The 27,969-nt window shown below is 38.7% G+C and overlaps 1 long non-coding RNA gene across 1 annotated transcript in view; it reads right to left on the bottom strand.

The window, feature by feature from the left end:
* LOC308626122 overlaps positions 1-27,969 on the bottom strand; it is a 34,650-nt gene that overhangs the window by 1,427 nt on the left and 5,254 nt on the right. Inside the window, exon 2 of the long non-coding RNA XR_014017202.1 lies at positions 2,178-2,309. This is a non-coding gene — a long non-coding RNA (uncharacterized lncRNA). The remainder of the gene's footprint in view (positions 1-2,177; positions 2,310-27,969) is intronic.

The following is a 27,969-nucleotide window of genomic DNA, read 5'->3' as shown; positions in this document are numbered from 1 at the left end:
ACCAACTAATATACTGAGATTAAAAATTTTGGTAAGGCAAACAAACCTCTGAAGTATTTGAGGTATTTCCTGGCCTTATCAGTCATTTTCAGATCCCTATTAAAAACTGAAGGGAGGTAAAATTATTCTGCTCAATATATGCACATCCTCTTGGATCTAGAGAGGAAATATCTGGGAAATTTAATTAAAAACTTGAGAATCATAATGTGAATCTCAATAGGCTGCAGCAAATGTTAAGTTGCTGGTTCACAGTTTAAAAATAACTTAAGATGTGGTAAAATTCCAACATCCTAAGAATGTAGTATTGCATAAATTATAGGAAGCAAAATGAAAAACAGCATTAAATCATTTTGCAGTCAGGGTTTAACCAAAATGACTACACCTTTTATGTGTTCTATGCTTTACCGACAAATTTTATTCAAAGAACTAAACTACATGTTTCTTCATAGTCACAAAATAAATAGAAGAAATGTCTATTTGATGCTTCCTGTTTGGTTCTGTTAATGGACTAATGTTCCCTCCTGCTGTAGCAATTGAGGATGTTTGTATTCTTGACCCCTCCCACAGGGAAGCAGGAAAGAATCTGAACTCTGATGACTAGCTGTACTTCTGGCTTTGATATACTGCTCTGGCCTCCCGTGGAGGAGGAACAGACTTGAACTTGTACTAAAAGAAGTGAAAATGCCAATCAAGAGTCTGACTTTAGCAGTCGTGTCTCTAAGCTTCTTGTGTAAGAACATAATTTCTTAATAACACACATAATGGTTCCAATTATCCTCAAAATTAGGCAGATAAAATATACAATAAGGCATTTTCTAAAAACTATGTAAAATGGCCAATGAGGTATGAAGCATACACCAATAATGGGCCCATTGATAACAAATAGAAATACTTACTGGGAGCACTCTGTAGTCAAGTATTATGAGAATGTTTTAAAGTTCTAAACTCTAAATACCCTGTAATCCCAATGATTTCTATCCCTTGGACACCAGATATGGTTCTTCCAGCAAATCATTTGTCCAAGATCCTGATGATAAAATCCATCTTCCTTGGATTCTACCTTTTCTGGAACCCCAACACCATACAAGATCATTCAGGGTCAGTTATAAGCTCTCCAGGTCACGTCGGGAAGTTTAAAAGTTTATTCTAACCCTGTCCCTTAACCTAACCCTCTTCTTTCTTACCTGTTTCACCTTGTGATGGAAGAAAGGGAGAAATCCATGAAACACCTATTTTAATTTTCTACTAGGAGATAATCTCCTGAAGTCTTTGACTCACCTCTTTTAGTACCTAAGAGCTAATAGATAACTCTTTGTGATGTGCTGGGTAACTAGGTAACTGAGGAAAACAGCATCTGTTCTGGAGAAGATGGCACTATACCAGCTGAAGATACCTTTCCCTGACTTTTCCCTGTTCCTTCCTCTTCTTACTATCTGCACTGTAAACCCCTTTAGAATCCACCAATCCATTTTCCCTGGAGTGATAAGGGCTACATAGAAGGCCTGCATATTTGAAGATCATATAAATGACCTCCAACATGAGTCTCAAGGCTACAGTTTAGTAAATGTGAACCGTCATGAAAATCTAACTGCCTGACTGTCGTCATTCTGAAGAGTCTACTTAGGGTTATATTTCTATTTGGCCTTTCCCTTTTTCCACTGGAGTGGATTTAGGAAAATATATTTATTTTCTCACCTGTCTAGTAACTTTCTGCTTCATTTTCCTCTTACACCCTATTTCCCCCATTTAGATTTAGATATATTTTACTTTTCTTTCCATGAAGTCTCCATCCTAATTCATGCCTCATAGCTCAGCAGTAAATTTTAGGGAGCACCCAATACCTTTACATTTGACAAATGAAGAGAGAATGTAACAGTTTCCTTGGCCAAGCAAGAGAGACAGAGTATGACTGTAGTGAGTCAGGATTTGGTCACCTCAGCATCAGCCAAAAGACACCTAGACTGCCACAGCACTAGATGAAAGTACACGGCGGAGAGTGGGACAGATGGTCAAATGGTGTTATGTTGTCACCATTTAAATATTATCAACAAGATCTAAAGAATTAAGAAGATCACAGTAACATCCAAAAGATTTCATCACTTTGGCACAAGCAGCTCCTAAGATATTTCAAACATAAAGGTTTTTCTTTCACAGAAAGAGTTGAGGAGAACCCTTACCTCAGATTTTCCTTTCTTCTGTGTAGGCTCTTGCTTCTCAGGCTTCTGCTTTCGTGTCCTCTGAGCTCCTTCAGGATGAGGACTCTCTCCCAGTTACTATAGTGATGGGCCAGGAAAATATGTGAATGTATGCTGTAAGTCAGACAACAAATTATAAATGGGTTGGCATTTGACAAGGCAGAACTATAAAAACAGAATGTAGCGGTCTTTACTGCAAGGCAGAGGAAAATTACATAACACACATCAGAGCATCACACTGTGACAAAACAGAAGTCGTATAAACACCTTAACTTTCAGGAGCCCATCTATCTCCCCCAGTTGCAACACAGTGCATTAGGTTTTATCAAAAATGATGAAAGGGGGGGCTTCCCTGGTGGCGCAGTGGTTGAGAGTCCGCCTGCCGATGCAGGGGACACGGGTTCGTGCCCCTATCCCGGAAGATCCCACATGCCGCGCAGCGGCTGGGCCCGCGAGCCATGGCCGTGGAGCCTGTGTGTCCGGAGCCTGTGCTCCGCAACGGGAGAGGCCACAGCAGTGAGAGGCCCGCGTACAGCAAAAAAAAAAAAAAAAAGAAAAAAAAAATGATGAAAGGGGCAAGGAATTTGATGGAGTGTCAGAGACAGTACCCAGAAGAAGTCATGATTAAACTGAGATGTGAAGGTGGAGTAAGATTTAGCTACTCTATGAAAAGGTAGGGACTGACTATCAAGTGCAAAGGCTGGTGAACGGGAGAGAAGGACATTTGCAAGAAGCTAGGGGTTTACCAACATGTCTGGAGTGAAGAAGGTGAAGGGGAAAGAATCAAAAGAGGTTGAGAAGGTAAGCGAATCAGGCAGAGCCTTACAGGCATGTTCAAGGTACTGCATATGCTCTAAGGGCCACAAGAAGGCATTGTAGGATTTTAAGAACAAGATATGATCAGATTTACATTTCACATTCCCCATTTTCCCTCTCCGTTTTCTGTCACGGGCTTTTACCCTAATAAATTTCTTGCACATTTAATCCTGAATTGGCATCCACTTTTTGTATAATTTATACTAACGTAAACTAACGGAATTTTTAGAAGTAAATGAGTTAAGATATCTGCACAGTACTTTTTTTCTTAAGAAGCTCAATCAATTTCACAGGCACTTTTAAACACATTCCTTACTGTAATTAGTTTCAGGAAGTCACCTACAGCACAATCAAATACCAGTCTTCCTGGGCTGGATGTTATTTCAGGTCATTCAGCTCTATATTCGATTGCACTGTTGTGGTAAAGATTATCTGACAAATTGAAGGGATAATGCTTCACCAAAAAGTACTTTTTAAAAATTCTGTTTATCTAGTAGAGCATGGATCATTAATTGAAAGCTGTGTAAAAAACAATTTCTTAAGTCTAGCGCCAGGGGAGGGTTGCTGTCCATTTATTGTTAGACACAGATATCTGAAATGGAAGTATAATCTTGAAAATTATTAATTACTATTTTGATAAGAACAATGATAACATTTTCTGTAAGAACTTTCCTTATCACTGTTACTTTTCTTACTGGGATATTAGAGTAGTAATTTCATTCCTTTGCTGGTGCAAGATTATTGAATTCCTTGTAGACAAGACATAGTATATTCTATATAATAGAGTATTTAGGCAGATGGTTAAATCACTAATGGTTACACCACTGATTTTAAATCACATAGATCATTATAAGTTAATGATCAGCCTACAGTCTCTAGTTATGAGTCACAGGTCAATCTGATGTAACATTTAGGACCAGTTGGAAAGTCTTTGTAGAAAGATCCATGATCTCAACCATGAGCCCAACCATGAGCCAGATAATGAACCTAACTCAGAAGCAGGCTTTGGTCCTACCGTCTTCCATTTGACCTTCTATTTTCCAGACTCAGTCTGAACTACTTTCAGAATAAATTTCAAAGATTTATAAAATTAAGAGATTTATTGATATAAAATTTAAGCATTGAGTCTCAACTTTAGATGCAATTCAGTGCATTTGAAATTTTAAGACAGAATGTAGTGACTCCAAACGCACTAAAGGAGAATCAGAGTGTTTAATGGGGGATAGTGGCATCAGTATGTTTTAAAGCACCAGATATAATTCTGATGTGAAACCAGCATTATGAGACATGGCTTTGGAAGCTATCAGTTACCTAATTTTATGCAGTATAACATAGTGCTTTAGAGTATGGGTTCTGGAGATAAACAGCCTGGGGTCAATTCCTCAGTCCCTTTTACTAGCTTCATGAGCATCAGTAAATTACGTAATGTCTCTGTACCTCATTTATTCAATATCCAGTGTATATTTGTTGAGCACCAGGCTCTGTTCTAGAGGTACCAGTGAACAAAACAGATGGAATCCCTGCCCTGTGACGTTTACATTCTAGAGCAAGGACACTTTGGCGGGGAAGGGGATTGAGAGAGTATGTGAAGATTAAACAGATCTTATATGTAAGGTGCTTGGAACTGTGCCAGGCATAAAATGTTCAACAAATGCTATCTGCCATTTCCTTATTTTACCAATGAGGAAACTGATATCCAGAGAGGGGGAGGAAACTGCCCAAGTAACTAAGAGAGGAGAAGACAGGAGGCAAATCAGGCTCCAGGCTACCTTCACCTCACCTCCCTCAGCTCACTCCTAGAAGAATTTCAGTCTGGGGCTGCAAGACAGATGCTAAAACAATGGGGCCAGAACCTGCCTCTTGACACAGATTCCTGTACCTGAATGGAGCTCTTGCTGGTGCCGTATGTCAGAAGCAAATATTGCTAAATGCAACTTTTATTTGGCATCCCTGAGGACATGGAAGATAAAGGGTTAAAAGAACTCATCTTGTTTGTAGCACCAGCCAATTCTTTAAGAATCCTTATAACAGTCACTGAGGGGCTATCTACTGTTCTCCATTTATATTATGAATCGGATAAGAATGTCTAAGGAAAAATGTAAAAGGAAACTACAAAATGTATTTTTGATACCATTTAATATAAAATAATAATTATTAAAATCTCCCTCAAATAAAATGGTAATATCTTGTGAATAAAGCATATCTGATAATTTCCCCTAATATATTTAAGCCAGAGCATTACTTTAAAGCATTTAAGAGTCAGATGGAACTTAAGAAGCTTACAGGAGACCAGAAGTCAGGAAAGCAATAATTGAAGATGAGAAAATGTATTATTGGAATAACTTATCTGAGTCAAACTCTTATGAGATGTCCAAACATTTCTTCTAACCCTTTATTAGAATGACTAATATTTGTTTGCATTATAAGATAACTATAAAGATTAAAATCCATATGATGTGACTAAGCTCAAACTTGTTCCCATGACCCTCAAGTCTTAAAAAAAAAAAACTGAATTCAAATTTAATTAAGAATTAAATTTGAAGTTGAGTAAAGTAAGAAGGGGCAATCAATTTAAACATGTTGCAATTCATACTAGAATCTATTTGAAAAACCTAATTTGTTCTGTTAGAGTCCTGTCTTATGATAACACAGCAAAATTTTCTTTTATCCTTATTATGAAAGCACATGAACTGGAAAAGAAAAAGACAAAATTGTAAACCTTGTTTTAGTATAAGAGATTACATTGACAGAAAAAAAATGGGGAAAAGGAAATCATCAAGGCAGTGGCTGAGAGCCTTGAAAACAAAGATAAGTAAAGCGAAACTTGATGTAATCCATGAGAAAATTGCTCTGTACCTAGGAGGGTTTATGTATATGTATCATTAATTTCTCTATGAATTTTCTCTCTAACTCAGGATATGAGTTAGCAAAGTTATTGGGATAGTAAGTCCTAAATCTGTTATTATAGTCAAGAGAGTAGGTATAATAAATGACCAGATGACAGGCATGTTCATGAACTTAAAGCCAAAAAGTTAGTCTGTGCTTTTTAAGAAAGCAATAACTAAATCATTTGATCGACTATACACAGAAATTAATCCTTCAACTAAGAGAAAAGGAAAAGAAAGCCTATTGAAGCTTGAGCTTTTAAACTAGAAAATGAAAACAGAAGGTCTATGTCTGAATCTGCTGGTTATTCACTCTTTGTGGCTTGAATTACTCCAACTCTGCTTGCAATTAATTTATAAAGGATTTATGTGCAAAGAGCAGTTAAAGACGCTCACACATTTATGGGTGTTATGTAAGCAATCATTATTGCTAACCAACAAAAAGATATAGGGAGAGCTCTAATCAAATTCACCAAGTGCTGCATAAACCCATTTAGAAAGCAGTGTGATGATTTACTACGGTTTGGCTTCATTTAAAAATTGGGTTGTAAAAGTACAAACTATATATTATTTTTCCAGGGCTGCCATACAAAGTACCATAAACTGGGTGGCTTAATACAATAAAAATGTATTGTCTCACAATTCTGGCAGCTAGAAGTTCAAAATCAAAGTGTTGGCAGGACTATGCTCTCTCCAAGCCTCCGGGGAGGATCCATTCTTGCCTCTTCCGGCTTCTGGTAGCCCCAGATGTTCCTTGGCAGATAACTCCAATCTCTGTCTCTGTCTTCACAGGGCTGTCTGTTTATAAGAACACGAATCATACTGGCTTAGGGGCCTACCCTACCTCAGTATGACCTCATCTTAACTAATTACATCTGCAACATTCCACCTCCTAATAAAGTCACATTTGGAGGTATTAGGGGTTAGGACATCAACATATTTTTTTTAACACAATTCAATCCATAATAATCTGTAACTGCTGTTTGGCATACATATTCTGTCTACAGAAAAGAAAAAAAAAAGGTTAATGTATATAAACCAGAAAAACATAAGAGAGTAAGTTTCTCCATTACTGGCTTTAAAGATTTATAGATTGATGTTCCAGTTCCTATTTCCAGAGTAAACCATATTACAGATGGCAATAGGTTTCTCCTCTCAGAGTCTCCCTCCTATACCTGGATTACCCCCGGCCCCCCACCAACCACTCCTTACCCCTTCAATGCTTTCCTGAAATGCTCCTTCCTCTGCACCATCAGATCCTTTCTGTCCTTTAAGGACCAGCTATGTCATCCTTCAGGAAGGCTGCTCTGACCAGTGACTGTGCCCACGGTGACTTACGTTCCTCCAAACCCTTACAGTGTTTATGCCCGAATTACTGAACTGGTTACCATCTTACTGATATTTTTCAAAATGTATTTATGTAGTTAAAACAAAAATGTAATACATTACATACTCCAAAGCTGAAAAAGTACAAAAAAAAAAAGTCCTCTCATCCCTGAACCCCACATTCCCTGGACCTCCACACATCACCTAGCTCTCAGCTCAGTTATCTCTTCTGCAAAATCAAAACTTGGACTAGATGATCTCTAAGGTCCTTTTCAGACTGAAAGCACTAAGGTCCTAACACAGAAGATTTTAAGAATGAGGGGTAGCACGTTGTGGTGGTTGATATACTCTAGAATCAAACAGAAACTGACTTAGAAACTCAGTTCTACCTCTTTCTATCTCATGTCTTGTTTCTAACTTCCGCCAGCCACTGTTCTAGGCCCTGACAATGCAGCAGCAAATAAGACTGTCAAGGTCCCTGCCCTCATGGTGATTACATTCCTGTAGGAGAGATAAACAATTAAAAAAATACATAAATGTATGAGTAAATAATATGATTTTGGATGATGATAATTACCACGCAGAAAAGTAAAGCAAGACAAGAGATGAATGAGGGGGTGTAAAAGATATTTTAAATAGTTTGTTGGGGTACATTCTCTGGGAAGTGCTATTTGACAGAGAGTGAAAAGGTCTGGAGAAGTGCATTTCAGAGAGAAGCAGCAGCATGAGTAAAGGCCCAGAGACAGGAAGGCAGATGGTCAGAGCACAGGTCTGCTACTTACTCTTTTCATTTTATTTTAGAGATAGGTCATTGTGATCTTTTTCATTCTTTTATACAGGTGGCTTTTTTTCCTATTGTATGCATGTTCCATGAATTTTTAAATAGTTCTCTTTTGATAGGCATTTGGGTTGTTGCCAATCTTGTTGTTACAAGCAAAAAATTACAAACATGAAATTGTCAGCACAGCCTGCTGGAATGCAACAGACTCTGAGCTGGAAACAAAGCTCTGTCTTTCTCTCTCTTTCTTGTCTCTCTCTTTATTTTGACTGTATTTCACTGACTGTTTTAGGTAATAGGAATATAGCAGTGAGCTAGATGTCCAGGTCCCTGCCTCAGGATACTTATATCTTGATGGGAGAGAGAGACATTATGAAAATGAACATACATGTAAAAAAGATATGGTTTGGGATTGTGACAAATGATGTAAAGAAAATAAAGCAGGACAAGAGAACAGTAAATGGCAAGGTTGTGGGTTCTCTTCCAGATATATTGGTCAGGACAGGCTTTGAGAAGGTGGTATTTGAGTAAGACATGAATAATGTGAAGGGTCAGACATTCAAAAGTCTAAGGAAGAGCATTCCAGACAGAAGGAGCAGCACATGTAAAGACCTGAGGCAGGAAAGGGCTTGGCACACTGGGGGAACGGCCAGAAGACACAGTGGTTGGGAGCACACCCAGCCATATGGAAGGAAACTGGAGCTGAGGCTGGAGGCACAGGCAGGGTGGGGCACAAAGGCCCTGTGGCCATAGGGGACACTTGGACTTGCTCTAAGTGTAACGGGAAGCCATGGGGAGAGCCATTGTAAAAAAGAATTACACGTTCTGATTCATGTTTTGGAAAGCTCACTCTGGCTGTGTGTGGAAAGGAAACTATGAGGGGGATGAGTAGAACCAGAATACGTGTCTTGCTGAAGTCCAGGCAAGAGTTGATGGTGGTGTATCTTTATCTATCTATCTATCTATCATCTATCTATCTTATCTACATCTATAAATAGAGTGAGTTTGATAAATATGGTGAGAAGTGTACACATTTAGGACAAAAAATGCTGTTGGTAGACTGAATGCCAGTAATAAAAAAAAAAAAGAGGGAAATAAAGGATGACTCCCAGGTTTTTTGTTGTGAACAACTGGGTGAATGGACTGAGTCAGGAAAACTGGGGTAGGAGCACAGCTGCAGGGCATGGGTGGGACTACCAAGAAGAATATAGTTTAGAGTTAGAAACCTAGTAGGCATCCAGATGAAGATTTTGGGGAATGGCTGTATATAAGAAGAGGACCTCGACAGTGACTGAAAAAAAAAAAAAAGAATTCTTCAGCCTACAGGTGATTCATCAGTGTACTCAAAGCCATTTGAGTTGATGAAGCAACCTAGATAGGAAACATGTACAGAGAAGATAAGAGGGCAAAGGCCAAGTCTAGAACCCTTCCGTATTTAGAAGCTAGGAAGAAAAGAAGGACTAAACAAAAAAAAGATGAGAAATAGCTGCCTATAAAATAAGGGCAACAACTGGAGAATGTAGTATCCTGAAGCCACCTACCAGTTATAGGACCCAGACTTTGAACCTTGGCTTCCTCATCTGTAAAACAGTACTTACCTATAAGAATTTGTGGGGACTGAATGCAATTATATATGTAAAGTGCCTACCAGGAAACCTAGCCATAATAAATATTCAGTAGACTCTAATAGTTGGCAAAATTTAGAATGTTGTTTATATGCATGACTATTGGGCTATATTCATATTGGAGTTAAGATAAGCAAAGGTGAGTGTGTTCATATATTGATGTTATCTGAAGTCATAAAGTGGCAATAGTAGGATTCGCACAAAATAACAGATAATCTATAGGTAATTGACCTTCATTTTAGAGTGTTGTGTGTGTATTCAAATGACATATCTAATGACTAAGTATATAAAAAAGTTATTTTCTAGATCATCTTAGAAGAAAGAAATCTTCTTAAATAGAGATTTATGTGTGTGAAGGTTGGGGAGAAGCGAATAAAATGAGTATTTATTGAGTGCTTACTATATGTCATGCACTACAACAGATGATTCAGATTTACTTACTTAGACATAAAACTTCATAAAACATTATGTGATATTATTAATATGTTCAATTTACTAATGGGTGTTTTAAACAAAATAAAAAATTTGGGTAAAAGCAATAATCAATTAGAGATTTTAATTACCTATCAGTTTCTTATTTTGTTCTCTTGAATTAAAATTATTAATCATAAAAGCTACTGTTTATTGATTATCTACTATGCTCAAGGCACTGGAGCTCATAATTTACATGTATTTTTTCATTTTCAAAACAGCTCCCCAGAAGGATAGGTATTATTATCACCATTTTATAGAAGATATACTTGAGACCCAATGGATTTATGTAAGTTGTTTAAAAAATATAGCTAATACGCCACAAAATAAAAGACTGTGGACTCTGGTCTTTCTCATTAAAAAGCCCTCATTCTATCCACTATACAAGACAGACTATCACTATAATATTTTGACATTTATTCTTCATGTTCAACCTTCCTAATAGTTTCATCTATATTTTTAAACAAATATTTTCTGTTTAAACAGTTCATTTCAAACTATATTAGAATAAGGAAGGACACATCCAGTTCTACGTTACTTTACACATTTACAAGATTTACAAATCCTTTATAAGAGTTAAGCCAAGATTCAAAACAAAACAAACCAAGCAAACAAAACTCTAGAATTTCTGAGTCTAATGCTTACCAGGGAACAACTTGCTTCTAATGCTGTCAATGTGCAATATGGGGGCAGGCAGTGTCAGCAGATAAATAGTGTGTGAGGCAGCCAGGTTGTATGACAGCCAGTAAAGGAAGTGAATCTACTCTGTTGTGGACTGAATGTTTGTGTCTCCCCTAAAATATTGAAGCCCTAACTCCCAAGATGATGGTATTAGGAGCTGGGGCCTTTTAGATGGAGATGAGGTCTCCAGGGTGGTGTATTCATGGTGGGTTACTACCTGTATAAAAGAAAGGAAGAGAGAGGGAGTTCTGGCTCTCTCCATGCACACACATCAAAGAGAGGCCATGTGAGCACACAGGAGAGAGTGACGGCCTACAAGCCAGGAAGAAGCCCTTTACCAAGAATTGAATATTCTGGCACCTTGATCCTGGACTTCTTAGCCTGAGGAACTGTGATAGATAAATAAATATCTGTTATTAAAAACCACCCAGTCTATGGTATTTTGTTATAGCAGCCCAGAGTAAGACCTACTCCATAACACAGTTGACATAGAGCTGTAGTAATATGTGATTGAGGACATTCAAAATTAGTCCAGCTGGTCTTCCAAAGAACATAGAAATGGATTGATGGATTTTACAATTGCTATAGATCTCACTGAGTATTCATGGCCATGTACAGAATGAAATGAAAACAAAGAAATCAAGCAAAAGTGATCTCTGAGTTGATAGGAATTACTACCAGATAACTCAGAATTAAGGAAAATATTAATCTTTTTTTCTTAATTAACTAATTGATTTTTGGCTGCTTTGGGTCTTCGTTGCTGCACACGGGCTTTCTCTGGTTGCGCGAGCGGGGGCTGCTCTTCACTGTGGTGCGTGGGCTTCTCACTGTGGTGGCTTCTCTTGTTGCAGAGCATGGGCTCTAGGTGCGCGGGCTTCAGTAGTTGTGGCACGTGGGCTCAGTGGTTGTGGTGCACGGGCTTAGTTGCTCTGCAGCATGTGGGATCTTCCTGGACCAGGGCTTGAACCCATGTCCCCTGCATTGTCAGGCAGATTCTTAACCACTGCACCACCAGGGAAGCCCATATATATTAATCTTTTCAGGCTTTTCCAATACTTCCTCCTAATTATGCTTGAACTTGACTAACTAGTTCGTATTTATACAACCTGTCTCCAGCTTTCGACTGGGGAATGATCTTGTGCACACTTCCTCCATTACACAGCATGGGCTGCACAGTTTTGTTCTGTTTTGAGTAAAATATCTGCTGAAATGTCTGTGAGTGAGGGGTTGGGGAGGGGACTATATAGGAAAAAGTTTTTTAATTAAAAATGAGCTGGAGTAAAGGTAACAAATAGAGACGAATATTCCTACCCTTGTTTAACTTTGTACTACCTAACGAAAAAGAATTATTCATAAATTATTAATAACATTACTTCATTTTTTAAAAAACTTTCTTCATTAGTGTAAGCATGCTTTATCTAGTTCATGTCCACATAAAGTATATGAAGGAAAGTTTATTTCTTTTCAGAATAACAGTTTTCAATTAAAATATTCTTTACTAAAAATTCTCACGACCAATGAAATCTATAACTCATGATATAGGAAAAGGAAGGCAGGGCTATATTCAATGCCTTTGCTTCATTAGAAACTGTGTCTCTCTTTGTCGAATGCTAAAATCAACTTGCCACAAATTCAAATGAACTGGCAATGAATCCATACTCAAACAGTAGAGTTAAAGAGTAATTGAAGTGGTCAGGTTTAGATTCTGCTTCATTCATTCAGCCAGCCTGGACTCCAGGGGGTCAGGCACTGTGTTGGAGACAGAGAGATAAGGCACACAGCTGCTGCCCTCAGGATTCGCTTCCTGTGGGAAAGATCCATCAGCAACTTAATATAAGACAGAGTCCTAACTGCTATAGTTTACCTCTATGCAAAGTACTACGTATACACATAGTATACACATATGGGCTGCCATAACAGACTGAATAGCTTAACAAACAGAAATGTATTTCTCACAATTCTGGAGCCTGAGAAGGCCAAGATCAAGGTGCCAGAAGACTGGCTTTGCAGAAGGCCACTGTCTCACTGTGTCCTCACATGGTGGAGAGAGACAAGTTCCCTGGTATCTCTTTTTATAAGGGCACTAATCCCATCATAAAGGTCCCATCCTCATGACCTTATCTTACCCCCTTTCCCTCCAAAGTCCCCATCTTCAAATACTATCACCTTGGGGGTTACAGCTTCAACATATGAATTTTAGGGAACACAAACATTCAGTCCGTAACAGGAGGGATGTGTTAACTCTGCCTAGGGTTATAGTGGAGGATAGTGCAGAAATGACTCCTGGGCTTGCTCTCAGAGCAAGCATAGGAAGTCACCAGTGAAGAAACAGTGAAGGCACATCTTGTAGAAGAATAGCAGGAAAGAAACCAGAGAAGGAAGAATGAAAGGTGATCATTTCATCTTGGATAGAATGAGTACCCATAGGGAAAGGAAACAGTGAGGTAGAAAAGTAATTTGAGACCAGATCATAGGAAGTCCTGAGCATGATGCTGAGGAGCTTAAAATTTCTTTACATGGGCAGCGGGAAGCTGATGAAATTGTGTGTGTGTGTGTATGTGTGTGTTATCAACAAAGTTTGGTGTTTGGATAAAAGTAATACACGTTGAATATTTAAAATTGAATTTTTATAAGTTTTTAGGATGAAATAATATCAAACTTAGAGAAAGCAAGAATAGTACAAAGAACTCCTGTATACTCTTTACCCAGATTTACCAATTATTACTATTTGCCACATTTATTTTTCTCTTTTCTTTCTCTGTATAACATATATATTATTTATATAGACATAGAGAAATCGACATATAGATATGCATGTGTATGTATACACACATACACATGTATATATACTCACATGTATATATACACATTTTTTTCTGAACTAATTGAGAGTAGTTAATCCTTTTACCCCTTAATAGTTCAGTGTGTATTTTCCAAGAATAAAGGCATTCTCTTTTATTACCGAATTACAATCTTCAAATTCAGGAAATTTTAATCCATGTAATTCCAATTTTGTCAATTGTCCTAATAATGACCTTTATAATATGACAATTTTTATCTTGTAGAACCGAATCCAGGATCATGAATTGTGTTTCATTTTCCTGTCTCTTTCATGTCCTTTAATCTGCAAAGTTCTTCAGCCTTTATTTTTCATGACATTGACATTTTTAAACAATATGTTAAGAATACTTTATTACTGAAAAATCACTAAGGTCAATGAGAAAGAGGTGGATGGGTAAGAGACAGCATGAAATAAGGGGCAGAGAGGAGACCTGGGAGACAGAAACAGCTCGAGGCGATGAAGGCTTAGTGGGATGGGAGAGAAGGGGGCCCACATGGGAAATTCAACAGCATTTAGAGCCCATTATGTGTGTAAAGTAAAGAAATGAAAGTTTGATTTTAGCTTGGGCCATTCAATGGATGGTGATAAGGATTATAAGTAATAGATTTTGTCCTTTGTTTGATTCTAGGTTGAAGGAGAATAACCAGTTTTGCTTTTGAGTGCTAAGTAGATCTACGTATTATGCAGCTGGAAATAAGACACAGAGCTTGGGTGAGATGTCGAGGATGGAGAAGGATTACCTAAAGAAGAATAAACCTAAATAGTCTATCTTCTGCTTAGCTTTCCATCTCCCAACTGAGCCCTGTAACACAGCAGATACTTAGTACGGATTGTAGGCTGACAACCATCTCATAGTAGCTTAAGGGAAAGGGAAGGGGTGGCCAAGTTTTCTTCCAGGCAGATGAGGGCTGGGAGGACTCTGGGGATTTCCCTGCAGAAATGAGGAAGCCCTGAGCAGGTCAGGTCGGCTCCTCCCCTGCTGCTGAGACTCAAACAGGAATTAACAGGGCGCCAGAGGAACAACGCTTTGTACCAGGTTCACGATTCCCCATCCAGAATTTCCAAATCCAAAAACCTCTGAAAATAGTTTTGTATCTCATTTGGCAGCAAAACTTGACCTGAAGTGATCCTGAGGCTCTTGATAGTGTTTATTTATCCCACTCACTGTGAATATTCATATGTTTCCCCACAAGCCTATTAATATATTTGATAATTAAGAAGTGCTGCCTCAGAACTCACTGTGGGTAGTACTCAATTCATGGTATATCCGTCCTATATATCTCCTTTCTAAAAACCGAAAAACTCTGAATATCAAACTCATGGGACTGTAAAGGTTTCAGATGAGGAAATGTGGAAGTGTATTTAAAAAGTAGGGGTAAATACTTTGCAACCTAGACTGACACCTTTAAATGAACATTCCACCCATGAATATGTGAGTGAAGCTCACAGAAGACTCCCCAGGCTTTGGCACCTTACATCTGGAACTACTGAGGGGACCTTGGTTTCCCCTGTTTTGACTCACTTCTCCTCACTTCAGCATCTTTGGCTCTTTGCTTGATTTTATCCTTCAGCAAACATTACAGGCCTGGCTCACCATTTAATCCCAAGCCCTCACTCTTCTTCAGGATATGGTTTTGGCTATTTGATCTCTGGCCCTCCTGAATTGTAACTGCCTCTAAAAAAAGGGGCTTAGACTTCCCTGGTGGTGCAGTGGTTAAGAATCCACCTGCCAATGCAGGGGACATGGGTTCAATCCCTGGTCCGGGAAGATCCCACATGCCGCGGAGCAACTAAGCTCGTGCATCACAACTACTGAGCCTGCGCTCTAGAGCCCGCAAGCCACAACTACTGTGCCACAACTACTGAAGCCCGTGTGCCTAGAGCCCATGCTCTGCAACAAGAGAAGCCACCGCAATGAGAAGCCTGTGCACTGCAACAAAGAGTAGCTCCTGCTCGACGCAGCTAAAGAAAGCCCACGCAGAGCAACGAAGACACAATGCACCCAAAAATAAATAAATAAAATAAATAAATTTATTTTTAAAAAGTGGGGGCTTATCAGCCCCTCTCTGCATCAGCCCTCCTCCACCCTCACTGTTCTATGCCTTATAGGACCCATCACGTACACCTGTCTCCTACTGTCCTGTCCCTCCCATTGGGGGGTTGGGAGGGAGTGTGCAAAAAAGAATCAGACCATCCAGCTGGTCACTTGTTGGCTCATCGTTTATTCATTCATTCAAGAAATATATATTGAATGTCTACAGTGTGCCTGATGCTGTGCTAGGTTCTTAAAGTTTGGCAATTAACAGACATATTTGATGCCATCACTGCATTTACAATCTACCAAGGGAAACATATTAAATAAATAATTAACTACAATTGTAAGTGCCACAAATGGGGATGCAGAGTGCAGTGAGAGTGTATAAGGAGGGGGAGGGCCCGACTTGGTGTAGAGGCTCAAGGACGTCTTCCCTTCCTCACAAGAGGAAGACTTGTGAGTTGAGATGACAGGGTGAGTAGGAGGTAGCCGGGTGAAAAGGGTGAGGAAGGCAGAGAGGATGGGGTAGAGAGAATTCCAGGCAAAGTAAACTGCATAAAAAGGACCCAAGGCAGGAAGGAACTCTGCCTAAACGTGGAAGTGAAAGCCTTCACTGTAGCTAGAAGGGAGAGAGAGAGGGCCGGCGGTGAGGTCTTTATCCTAAGAGATAATCAGCCACTGGGGAGGTGTGGAGGTGGGGGGTTGGTTAACTAAGGATGTGAACTAATCAGCTACTACTTCTCAGGTCTCTCTGGTTGTGAAGTGGAGAAGAGATTGGAAAATCAAGGGTGAATGTATGAAGAACAGAATAATACAGTTCTTCCCTCTTGGGACACATAGACATTTAATAGAAGAGGTAACACAGAAACATATTGAATGAGCATGACCCTGAGCAGGACTTGACCTCCCTGCTCCTGAAACGGTGGGCTACACAGTCTAGCTCCACATGGCTAAGGCCAGGGATTTCAGGAAGGCCTGGCCATCTCCAGGGAAGAAGAGGAACAAGACTCCCTCTCCAGGTGGGTCCTCAGGACTGCCTTTGACCTCCAAGGGAGAAGCCTGCCCCAGAACAGTTTGTCTGCTCTCTCTCTCTTTATGCTGGCACTTACAGCCACTCCAAAACCTTTCAGCCTGACCACTTCAGTAATCCAACTACCATTCTACAACCAAAGAATGCTCTATCTCTTAGGACCTTGCTCCATAATTTGTATTTGCATAGTATCTGAATAAAAATCATACTTGGGATGATTTCACCTTTAAGTTTGCTGCCCATAATCACTCATCATTTAACCCAAGAAAAGATGGCCATGAAGTTTGCATTAAGAATCATAATCATATGTTATCATATATAAACTACTTCACTCAAATAGAGCAGGATTTACTCTGGCTTACTTCCATATTCCAAGACTTTAATGCTGCCTGTTGGCAATAGGAACACTGCTGGAATTCATTCTTGAACAGAACTTCTTCTGAACTGGAACTCTACACTAAAAAGCAGTGAAGAAAACTTGTTACCATTCATTTATTTTGGACTTAAATTCAAAGGGTGGGAGGAATGGGGGAAGGACAATGGTTCTTTGACACTAGCAAGTTAGTAGAAGGCCAAAAACCTCATTTTTAGACTTGACAGCCTGAGGCAGAATAGTCAGGAAAACATCCTTGCAAAGTAGATCTTCAGCAGGAAGGGAAAGATAAGATAAATATATGTAATGAAGTATATTAAGCAATTGCAAATATTGTACCTGGACCCTCTGAATTCTAAAAAATCCCAGCTCTTCACTCATGTGGAATTTGATCAAAAAGTGAAAAAATTATATATTCAGAAGTTAAAGGAACTTGAACATTTGAAGTTGGACTTTTTTGCTTTCATTTTTGCATTTGTATGAAAATAATATTCAAATATGGCATGAAATGAGTACTGTAACTATTAAGGAATATTCAGTATTCCCAAAATAGTAACAGCCACTTAAAATATACTACTTGAAACTTGCTATTCAAACATGACTCTATTACTTTCACTTGTTCTCTAATCAGGACTTGAGGTCCCAAAGGACTGCAGCAACCTCTGTAGTAGTTTAGTCTGAATAAAATGTCTTTCTGGAAGATGTGAAGGCGTGTCTACACTTCCTTAATACTGTACACATCTTCCTAAAAAAATCTACACTTTTTCTTCTGGGCTAAGATTTATGAATAACTGCCAAATTAAAAATAAATGGTTTGAACAAAAGCAAATTATTAGCAGACCAGCAGTTTATTAAACTAAATTTAAACTAAATTTAAAATAAAATAAATTTAAAATAAAATTAAATCCACAACTCGATTTCCATCTAATGTTCCACATTATGCCTGCCCACAGCCAACCACTGCCAAAACACTAGCAATCTCAGAAAACAGCAAAATGTGCTAACTTTCTTTTAGACCATGTTAATTTTACTTTCTCAACTTCAATATTCACAGTATCCTATGGAATTTATTTCGACATTAATAACTATTAAAGATATCCACTGAAGGATTACCTTGGACCTCTTAGGTGAGAAAAAAAAGCGTTATGGATGGTTTTGTTCAAATTTTGGAGATTTTATTCGGTACAAGTTGAATGAGAGGAACCTCCCTCAGCTCTCTGTCTCTGTCTCATCTGTCTTTATCTCTACCCCTATCCCTATCCCTAATCTATATCTATCTAGATCTATATATTTATGAATTATGTCTCCTCTGCTTATAATGTCTTCTGACTCATTTAGGAAAAAGGAAGCAACCCACTCACATTCTTAAGTAACTTAAATACATGCTGCTGTAGCTGCTGCATTAGCTAAAAGACTTAATAACACCAAAGAAAACCCCAGGTAAAAATGGTAACATCCCCAAATGATTTTTCCAAAGCATGAATCCAATTATGTCATCCTTACCCTACCAAAAATTCAGAGCTTCTCATCACAGAATAGAATCCAGCTTCCTTACAGCCTTCAAAGCCTTGCATGATCTGCCTACCCCACCTCTCTGACTTCACCTCCTCAGTAAAGTTAGTTCACTACTCAAGACACCTACTCTTTGTTGATTAGACTTGTCTCAATCTTAGCTCTTTTGTTCCTGCTGTTAATAATGCTCTTCCCACCTTCTCACCATTCAGTTCTAACTCAAAAATCACCTCCACACAAAGGCCTCTTCTTACTACTTTAGCCCTAATCACTTTTTTTTTTTTTTTTTTTGGCTGCATTGGGTCTTCTTTGCTGCACGTGGGCTTTCTCTAGTTGGGGCGAGCAGAGGTTACTCTTCTTTGTGGTGTGCGGGCTTCTCTTGTTGCGGAGCGTGGGCTCCAGGTGCGCAGGCTTCAGCAGTTGTGGCGCATCGGCTTAGTTGCTCTGCGGCATGTGGGATCTTCCCGGACCAGGGATCGACCCTGTATCTGTTGCATTGGCCGGTGGATTCTTAACCACTGCACCACCAGGGAAGTCCCAGCCTTAATTACTTTTGAAACTCACTTTCTTTAGAGCATTTAACAGTCCCCCCGATTATCTTTTTATATGTTTTTATATTTATTGTCTCTCTCTGCACACCAGAAAGTAAATCCCTAATAGTCAGGGATTTGGCCTGCCTTATTCAAAGCTATATCCCCAGTACCTAGAACATACTAGGGATTTCAGAAATATTTCTTTACTGAAAAAATGTTTCCAAGATGGATGAGACTGAATGAAAGGGCTTATCTGTCTTACACACTGTAAGTATAACTCCAATATACCTTGTTTATCATTGGTTTACAATAATCATGAAGAGATGGTTTGCTAAGAAAAAGCAAAACTGAGGAGATTATGGAAAATTTTTCATCAGTGGAGTCCTAGTTTATGGAATTCCACTTCTAAAGAGGTTTCTAATGATAATGTTACAGCTATTTTTAGAATGAAAATAAAATGCAACTTCCAATTTTCTTTTTCCCCTTAAGTAAATCCATTTGTAGCTTTGAGTTAAAATTGTTCTGTTCCTGGGTTTAGTCATGCATTGAAAAATAACTGAAACGAATGGTATCAAAAAAAATACCAATTTCCAGGAGATAAATTATTGCTTTCTGAAAACCTAAAAGCTTTTCTTGTTTAAATATTTAAATTAAGGCAGTTATATTTTATTTTCCATGTGGAGTTTCCTGCCTTCCCTTTCTACACACTGGCTAAATTAGCCATTGAATCACATCTCATCTTATATAAAGACCCTGAAATTAAAAAATGTTTGGGATAAAGTCAGCAAATTTTAAACAGGAAAAAATAAATGCATGCTGTCTGAGTTCAATAGGACGCCGATGGCAGAACACAGTACTTCACAGTGAGCCTCAAAGCCCCCCAAATACAGCACAACTCACATTTCAGCCTTCTTCCCTCCCCCTTCTTCCCCCTGCCCATGCCACTCAACTTTGTCTATACTTGCCCATGTCCCATCCTCTCCTCTAACACCTTTCTTCTTCCTTCAAGTCCCAGCTCGTGTCCCCTCTTCTATAAAACTCTCTCCAAACCCCCCAGGTAATCACTAGGTCTTTTTCCTGTGCTCAGCACTCAGTCTGTACTTGGTAAAACATGCCTAACATTCACCTTTTCAAACTGCAGTGTAACGTCCTCCATCCCACTGGATAATCTCTCGAGCATCAACAGTGTCTTTATCCTGGAATCCTCCACGCTTACACTTACTTACTGGGAAGTGCTCAATAAGTAGTTGGTATTCAATTCATTTCAGCATACTTCCAGGTTCTGAGAGGGTACGTTCTGCATATATTATTTTATTCTGCATTGGTAGTTGTTAATAAAGATGGGGTGGGAGAAGATTAGGGGAGGGACTTGTTATGCTTCAGTCTCCTCTTTTCCTTATATTCTCCCTCTGGCCTCAAGATGGGGCCAGCGACTACTGAATAGACTCTGGGCTGAGGTTCTGACTTGCTCAACTACCTCTAACACCATGAGTAAGGTATTAGCTCTCAGGTCTTTTCACTGACATCTTACTTCCATTTACAAATACTCCTTCCATCTACTCTCAGTCCTCAAGGACTCTTGTACCCTAAAGCTTTTCAAGTCACCTATTTAGGGCTTTCCTATTCCTTAACACTTCTGTTAATACATTTAGACCCCAAAGTTCAATCTAAGAAGGTTGGTTTACAGTTATTTACGTTACTTTAACTAGTGTATAAATACAGGAGCCTTTATATTTTAAAAGGAATTGGTTACCTGCAATGAAATTCTAATAAATAATTTTTTTTAAATTTTTTGTCTTCTTTTGTGTATCTCTGTTTTATCTTTCCTATGATCGTCACTGTCATAGATTGAGTTCTTTACTTTATTTATTTATTTTTTTGTGGTACGCAGGCCTCTCGCTGCTGTGGCCTCTCCAGTTGGGGAGCACAGGCTCCGGACGCACAGGCTCAGCGGCCATGGCTCACGGGCCCAGCCGCTCCACGGCACGTGGGATCCTCCCGGACCGGGGCACGAACCCGTGTCCCCTGCATCGGCAGGCGGACTCTCAACCACTGCGCCACCAGGGAAGCCCTAATAAATAATTTTTAACTTGGAAGCTAGCTGTGCTTTTGCTAACTGCAGTATCTTGCTTCTAAGCCTTCCATATAAAATAACTTTTTATAAAAAAATACATACTTATTAACTATTTACTAACTTGCATATTGTGACAGTTAATTTTATGTGTCTTTTGACTGCACTGCTTGACTAAACATTATTTCTGGGTGTTTCTGTGAAGGGTATTTCTGAATGAGAGTAACATCTGGATCAATGAACTCAGTGAAATAGGTTGCCCTCCCTAATGTGAGTGGGCCTCATCCCATCCATGGAGAGCCTGAATAGAACAAAAGGTAGAGGAAGAAGGAATTCACTCTTTTTCCCTGGCCTCATGCTTGAGCTGGGACATCTCATATTCTCCAGCCCTTGGACTGGGATTTACACCATCCACTCCCCTGGTTCTCAGGCCTTTGGACTCAGACTGAATTATACAACTGGCTTTCCTGGGTCTCCAGCTTGCAGATGGCAGATTGTGAGACTTCTCAGCTTCCATAATCATGTAAGCCAATTCCCCCAAATAAACATGTCTATAGCTACCTCCTGATGTTTCTGTTTCTCTGGAGAACACTGACTAACATAGATGTATTTTGAAAGATATACAGTACTTCAAAAAAAAATTACTACCAAATAAATCACCAAGGTCACTTCTAGCTCACTGGTTAAAGCAACCAATGCTCCATAATACATAGGTTCATCTCAGCGAATTAAGTTTCTAATTGAGTTCCAGTTGTTTTAAATTACTCTCTAACCTATTATTGGCCTCATCTTCCAAATATAAGCAAAAAAAAAAAAAATCCTTCATTTACCTTGAACTCAATATCACATTTTGAGCAAGTGTTTTTGCTTCAGCCTTTAAATGCCAATCCAAAAAATTATCATAGCAAATATGTTAGTTTATGGTGTTTTCTTCTTTTGAGTGAATACTAAACTCTGTATTTGATCATATAAAGTTAAATTATTTCATCATTTTATGAGAGGGTTTTCTTTAATGTTGTTTGAAAAATATTTTAAATTAAAAGTGAAAATGTTATTCTAATGTCACCACCCCTCTTTAAAATTGCAGGAAGCAAGGAGTTAAAGAACACTTTTCCTTTTCTCACCCCCATTTCCCTGGAGACCACCACTGTTGGCAGCTGGGTACACATCCTTTCCAAATATTTTCCATGTTTATATAGATATATGGGTATCAACTTATATTATTTATTAAAATACAATTATGATATTTTTATCTACAATGTTTTTTGTATCTTTCTAATTTAACATGGATACTTTTCGAAGTCACTACTTTGGATCCATTTTATTCCTTTAAAGGTTATGTAGGGGCTTCCCTGGTGGCGCAGTGGTTGAGAGTCCGCCTGCCGATGCAGGGGACACGGGTTCGTGCCCCGGTCTGAGAAGATCCCACATGCCGCAGAGCGGCTAGGCCCATGAGCCATGGCTGCTGAGCCTGCGCATCCGGAGCCTGTGCTCTGCAAGGGGAGAGGCCACAACAGTGAGAGGCCCGCCTACCGCAAAAAAAAAAAAAAAAAAAAAAAAAAAAAAAAAAAAAAGTTATGTAATATTCAATTATGTGAACATGCCATAATTTATCCAACTTTTCTTCTACTGACTTTTAGTTTGTTTCCATTTTTGTGTGGAGGGGGCTGATGCAATGGATTGAATGTTTGTGTCCCCCAAAATTCATGTTTAAATCCTAACCCCTAAAGTGATGGTGTTAGGAGGTGGGGCTTCTGGAAGGTAATTAGGACATGAAGGTGGAGCTCTCATGAATAGTCTTAGTGCCCTTATAAAAGGGACTCCAGAGAGCTCTTGCCTTCTTTCCATCATATGAGGATACAATGAGAAGTCGGCAGTCTGCAAATGGGAAGAGGGCTCTCACCAAGCTCAACCATGCTAGCGCCCTGATCTCAGACTTTCAGCCCCTAGCACTATAAGAAATAAATTTCTGTTGTTTACAAGCCACCTAGCCTATAGTACTTTGTTATAGCAGCCTAAATGATTAAGACATCTGGTCTATCCCTACTTTAGTAAGGATATATGATTAGGACTTCCTTTAATTCCACTTCTTAGAAACTGTCTTCCTTCAACCCAACATCTCCCTGAATCAATCACATAGTCTTTCTCCTTTTCTGAACTGCCAATTATGAAAGAACTGGCCTCACATGCTAGCTATATTTCTTCATTTCTCATTCACTCCTCAACTCTGTAACCATCCTGCCCCTCCACTCTTCTCAAACTGTCCTCCCTAAAGACACCCACGCCCACACGGTTGCCCAGTTCAGGAACTTTTCTTCCCAGTCTTCATCTCACTCAACATGGCTGCATCCTCTTAACCCTGGTTTCCTGAAGTCCATTTCTCCCTTGCCTTCTGGGACAACACTCTCTTCTGGTTCTTCTCCTACCTCTAATAGCTATTTCTCAATTTTTCTCTGCTTGTTCCACCTCACCTGTCTCTCTCATGTCAGTGTTCCAGAGTTCTATTCTTGGCTCTCCTTTCCTCTCCTTCTACATGTCTTTCTGGTGTTCTCATCCTCTCTGATAGTTTCAACTATCACCCATACACTGATGAGGTCCCAATCTACCTGTAGAACACACTCTTCTCCTGACCTACAAATGCCCGAATTTATCTTCCCGTATCTCCAAAGGGCCACCTCAGATTGACAACAAAATTCTCCTTGTCTATAGCTGAACTCATGATTTCTCCCCTCTCGTCAAAACCTGACCCTCTGCCTATATTTCATAACTTACATTTCCACCCATCCCTGTGGTCCAAACTAAAACAAATCAATCTTCTTCAACTCCTTGCCCACCTTCATATCTAGTTTTTTTAATCAGTTCTTTTATTAGTTCTCTGAAGTCATCTGTTCTGTTACTACCACATTTCTAAAGATATATTCATTAATCCTTGTCTGAATCATTTCAACATTTCACAACTGATCTCCCAGCTTTTAACCATACAAACTTCAAGCCGTTTTCTTGGCAATTAAGTTATTATCTGATATAATGTATGTTAGTTCCCTGTTTAAAGACCTCCAATATCCTCTAATATTCACAGGGTTTAAAAATGCATATATATACTATATGCATATAATAATGTATATTACACACACAAGTATATAAGAGACTGTTAGTCATTAGACTCCATTTTATTGAATTATCACCCCCACCCCCAACTAACTGCCCTCTCTTTCAGCCATTCCCCAAGCTGTCTGAGCTCCTTCTTGAGTCCCAGGTCTTTGCTCAGGGTATTTCTTCAGCCTGAAATTCTCTCTCTCCCTCTTCTTGTTATAATCCTATTTTTCTATTAGGACTCATCTCAAAACTATCTCCTCTGTGAATTCTTACACAGCTCTCTTGTCAATTATAGGAACATAAACTTCCTGTTCTGTGAATCCACAGCCCTTGGCTCACACCACTCTTGCTGCATTTATCATCTGGTATTATAATTTATCTATTTCTCTATCTTCTCCACAATGGCATGAATTCCTAATGAACAAAGTTCACGTCTTTCAGATCTTTGAATCCTTTCACACAGTTCTGTGTCTTGCATGTAGTAAACACCAACAAATATGTTTTGAGTTTACAGTTTAGAAAGACAAAATAGAGTGATCAGGTCTCCAATCTATGCCTCCAATCTACTGTGCTCCAAAGACAATGAAGACCAGAATGGTGACTAGAAAATTTAGCAAATTTAGATTGGGTGCTCTGTTTACTTTGTTGTATTAGTAACACAGTTCTAGGATCAGCATTTCATCAGCAATTCCACTGGGGATAAACCCAGAACACTTTCTCTCTTTGGGAGAGAACAAAGTAGTTAAGATGATCCTGTTCGGTTTTTACAATCAGGGAAATGTTTCCAATAATGAGAGACTATATATGGGCAGATGAAATGCTAAGTGGGAAGGATGCAGATTACCACTCTTTTCTCAGGGTAAGTTAGAATTATTTTCAAACTGGACTTCATGAATTTCCTGATAACAAACCTTTACTTTCAAAATTTCCCCGAGTATAGTACAGTGAAAACTAATGAAATATTTACAGGCAGAGCTCTTTTTACCCTTGAGTTCATTCATTGCAAATGAACTCTTTGAACCCCACCTCTAAGAATCTGGAAATGCTGTTAAGTTACAAATATCAGCAGTAGCAGGCGGTACTGTTTCTTAAATCTGTTCCACATTTAATAAATGCTTCCACTGAGGGCACTTGTCTCCTAAAAGCTGTATGTTCTGTTTAGATTAATACATTACAGTTTCCATGGTTGTTAAAGCTGGATTTCAGTGTGTAATCATTCAATCAATGCAGTCAACACTGTAGGATGATCCTCTGGGTGGTGGGCACTGAAAATATAAACCCTGGAAAAAGCAGTTATCAGGAAAGAGCCAACAGTCCTTGAGTTCCCTGGTTACTGTCAAAGATTTAAAAAAATCAGAAAAGCAACATGGCATAGCAGAAAGAGCTTGGAAGTCAGCCAAACTGGGTTTATAGCCACACTACATTACTTACTAGCTATATAACTTTAGGCAAGTCACTTGATGCCTCTGAGATTTCCTCATCTTTCCAATAAGGTGAATTCTACCTATGTCATACAGGAAGATGAGATAATTTCTATTAATGATCAAATGAATGAATGATGGTCTCCTTCCAAATCAACCATTCACATTTTTAAGACAGAGGTGCATAGAATGGATTGCTTACAAACTCAAGGAAGTTGTAATATAGTCTTAGAGCCAAAGAATTCACAAGGCAGAGTTCTCAGGTAACAGATGAAGTGTTATGAAAGAAAACCAAAGTATCAAGTTAGACACTATAATACGAACTTTTCATATTGAATTAATTTTTATGTGCAAAGTATAAATGACCTTGATGAAACTTGCTTTAAAACAAGAGGGCTGTTTTTCATCATGACAGTCTGGTTGTTCCAATAAGGTTCTTTGACCGTGGGGCTGTACTTCAAAAAAATTACTGATTTTTTTGTAACTTATATATGAACTCTGGAGTTTTAATTAACAGCCACAGCACAAATTCATGGGAACAATGTTTAAAGAGTTTATCTAGAAAAGACAAAGAAATATTTTCCCTTGTATGAAATTTCTTAACCTTAGGAGTTTGAGATCTTTCAAATATAAAAATCATGTTTATTCAATGGCTTTACTGTCGATTTTCAGTATTGTACCAAGCAAATCCCTATGATTCATAGTAAAATTTTTAAAATCTACATAACTATTTCCATTAATTTTTTTTCATTTTATTAAATTTTTTTTCATCTTACTAAAAATACAGTAGGAGTTCATTCACCAAGAACACATTTTATGGGTTATTTAAATTACTAATGTAATTATACAAATTTTTCAACTAACTCTTTCTGAATTTGATTCATTTAGCTTCAGTCCTTTCTCTGAAGGGTAATGGCTCACTTTGGTAAGTTACTTTAAATCTGTAAGTTTTATAGTGAAGGATGTGGGTTGTATAATATTTGGATTATCTTTTTGATATTAAGTGAGCCAATAGATAAGTACTTCCAGTGAGAATACTTACTCCCAATATAAACACACACAATTTTTGCTAAAAAAGTTAACTGAAAGCATGAATTTTAATAAATAATTTTTTCTAAGAACTTTATGAAGCATAAGCCTCTCTCTGTTGTATGGCATTTTAATTCTAGCAAGCGTTTTTTCTACCACCTGAAGCTATATGTCTAGTACAGCATTGTCCAATATAACTTTCTGCCACAATGAAATGTTACACACTGTCCAATACAGTAGCCACTAGCCAGATGTTGCTACTGAGAACCTGAAATGTGATATGACTGATTAAATGAATTTTTTATTTTAATTAATTTAAATTTAAATAGCTACATGTGGCTACTGACCATTATATTGGACAGTGCAGGTCTAGAATGTATGTTGAAATAACTGGAGCAGTGGACAAGTATGCTTACTATGTCTTAATGCCCCATCTCCTTCTCAAGCCCCTTACCTTTTTTTTTTTTTTTTTTTTTTTTGCAGTATGCGGGCCTCTCACTGCTGTGGCCTCCCCCATTGCGGAGCACAGGCTCCGGACGTGCAGGCCCAGCGGCCATGGCTCACGGGCCCAGCCACTCCGCGGCATGCGGGATCTTCCCGGACCGGGGCACGAACCTGTGTCCCCTGCATCGGCAGGCGGACTCCCAACGACTGCGCCACCAGGGAAGCCCAAGCCCCTTACCTTTTACCCATAGCAGGATACAAGTCAAGTGTCGTTTCTTCCATGAAGCTTTCACTGACTACTTTAATCCACATGGATGTCTTTCTCCTCTGAACTCCTATACACTTATCTATTTTATAATGCAATTTAGTACCCAGTTATTATACCATGGACAATAGTTTAATGTATGTAAATTTTAGCATAAAAACAATACAAATAATAGTACCAGCTTCTATTCATTGAAAGCTTATAATGTTAAATATTTTACAGTATCTTATTTCATCTTTTTAATAGGTCTCTAAAGCATGTATTATAATCTCTATTTTATCTATGAGGAAACTGACTCAGAAAGATGAAGTTACTAGTCCAGGTCAAACAGCTAGTTAGTGGCAGAGCTGGAACTTGAAACTGGGTCCATGACTTCTGTAATACAGGGTAGGGGCCTTGTCAGAGTAGGCAGGGTCATATGAGATACTTTGGCCTGATTTGATTATGGGAAGCCATTAAAACAAACCTAAGCCTGTGTGAGAAAACTAATTTGTAACGATTACAGCTTAGAGGGAATAAAAGATTATGATTCAATTTCAAT

This window comes from Mesoplodon bidens (assembly GCF_964165515.1).
Source record: "Mesoplodon bidens genome assembly, chromosome: 12".
Taxonomy (NCBI): Eukaryota; Metazoa; Chordata; class Mammalia; order Artiodactyla; family Ziphiidae; genus Mesoplodon; species Mesoplodon bidens.
Note: the sequence above shows the minus strand (reverse complement) of the source record. Positions and strands in the feature narration are given on the sequence as shown.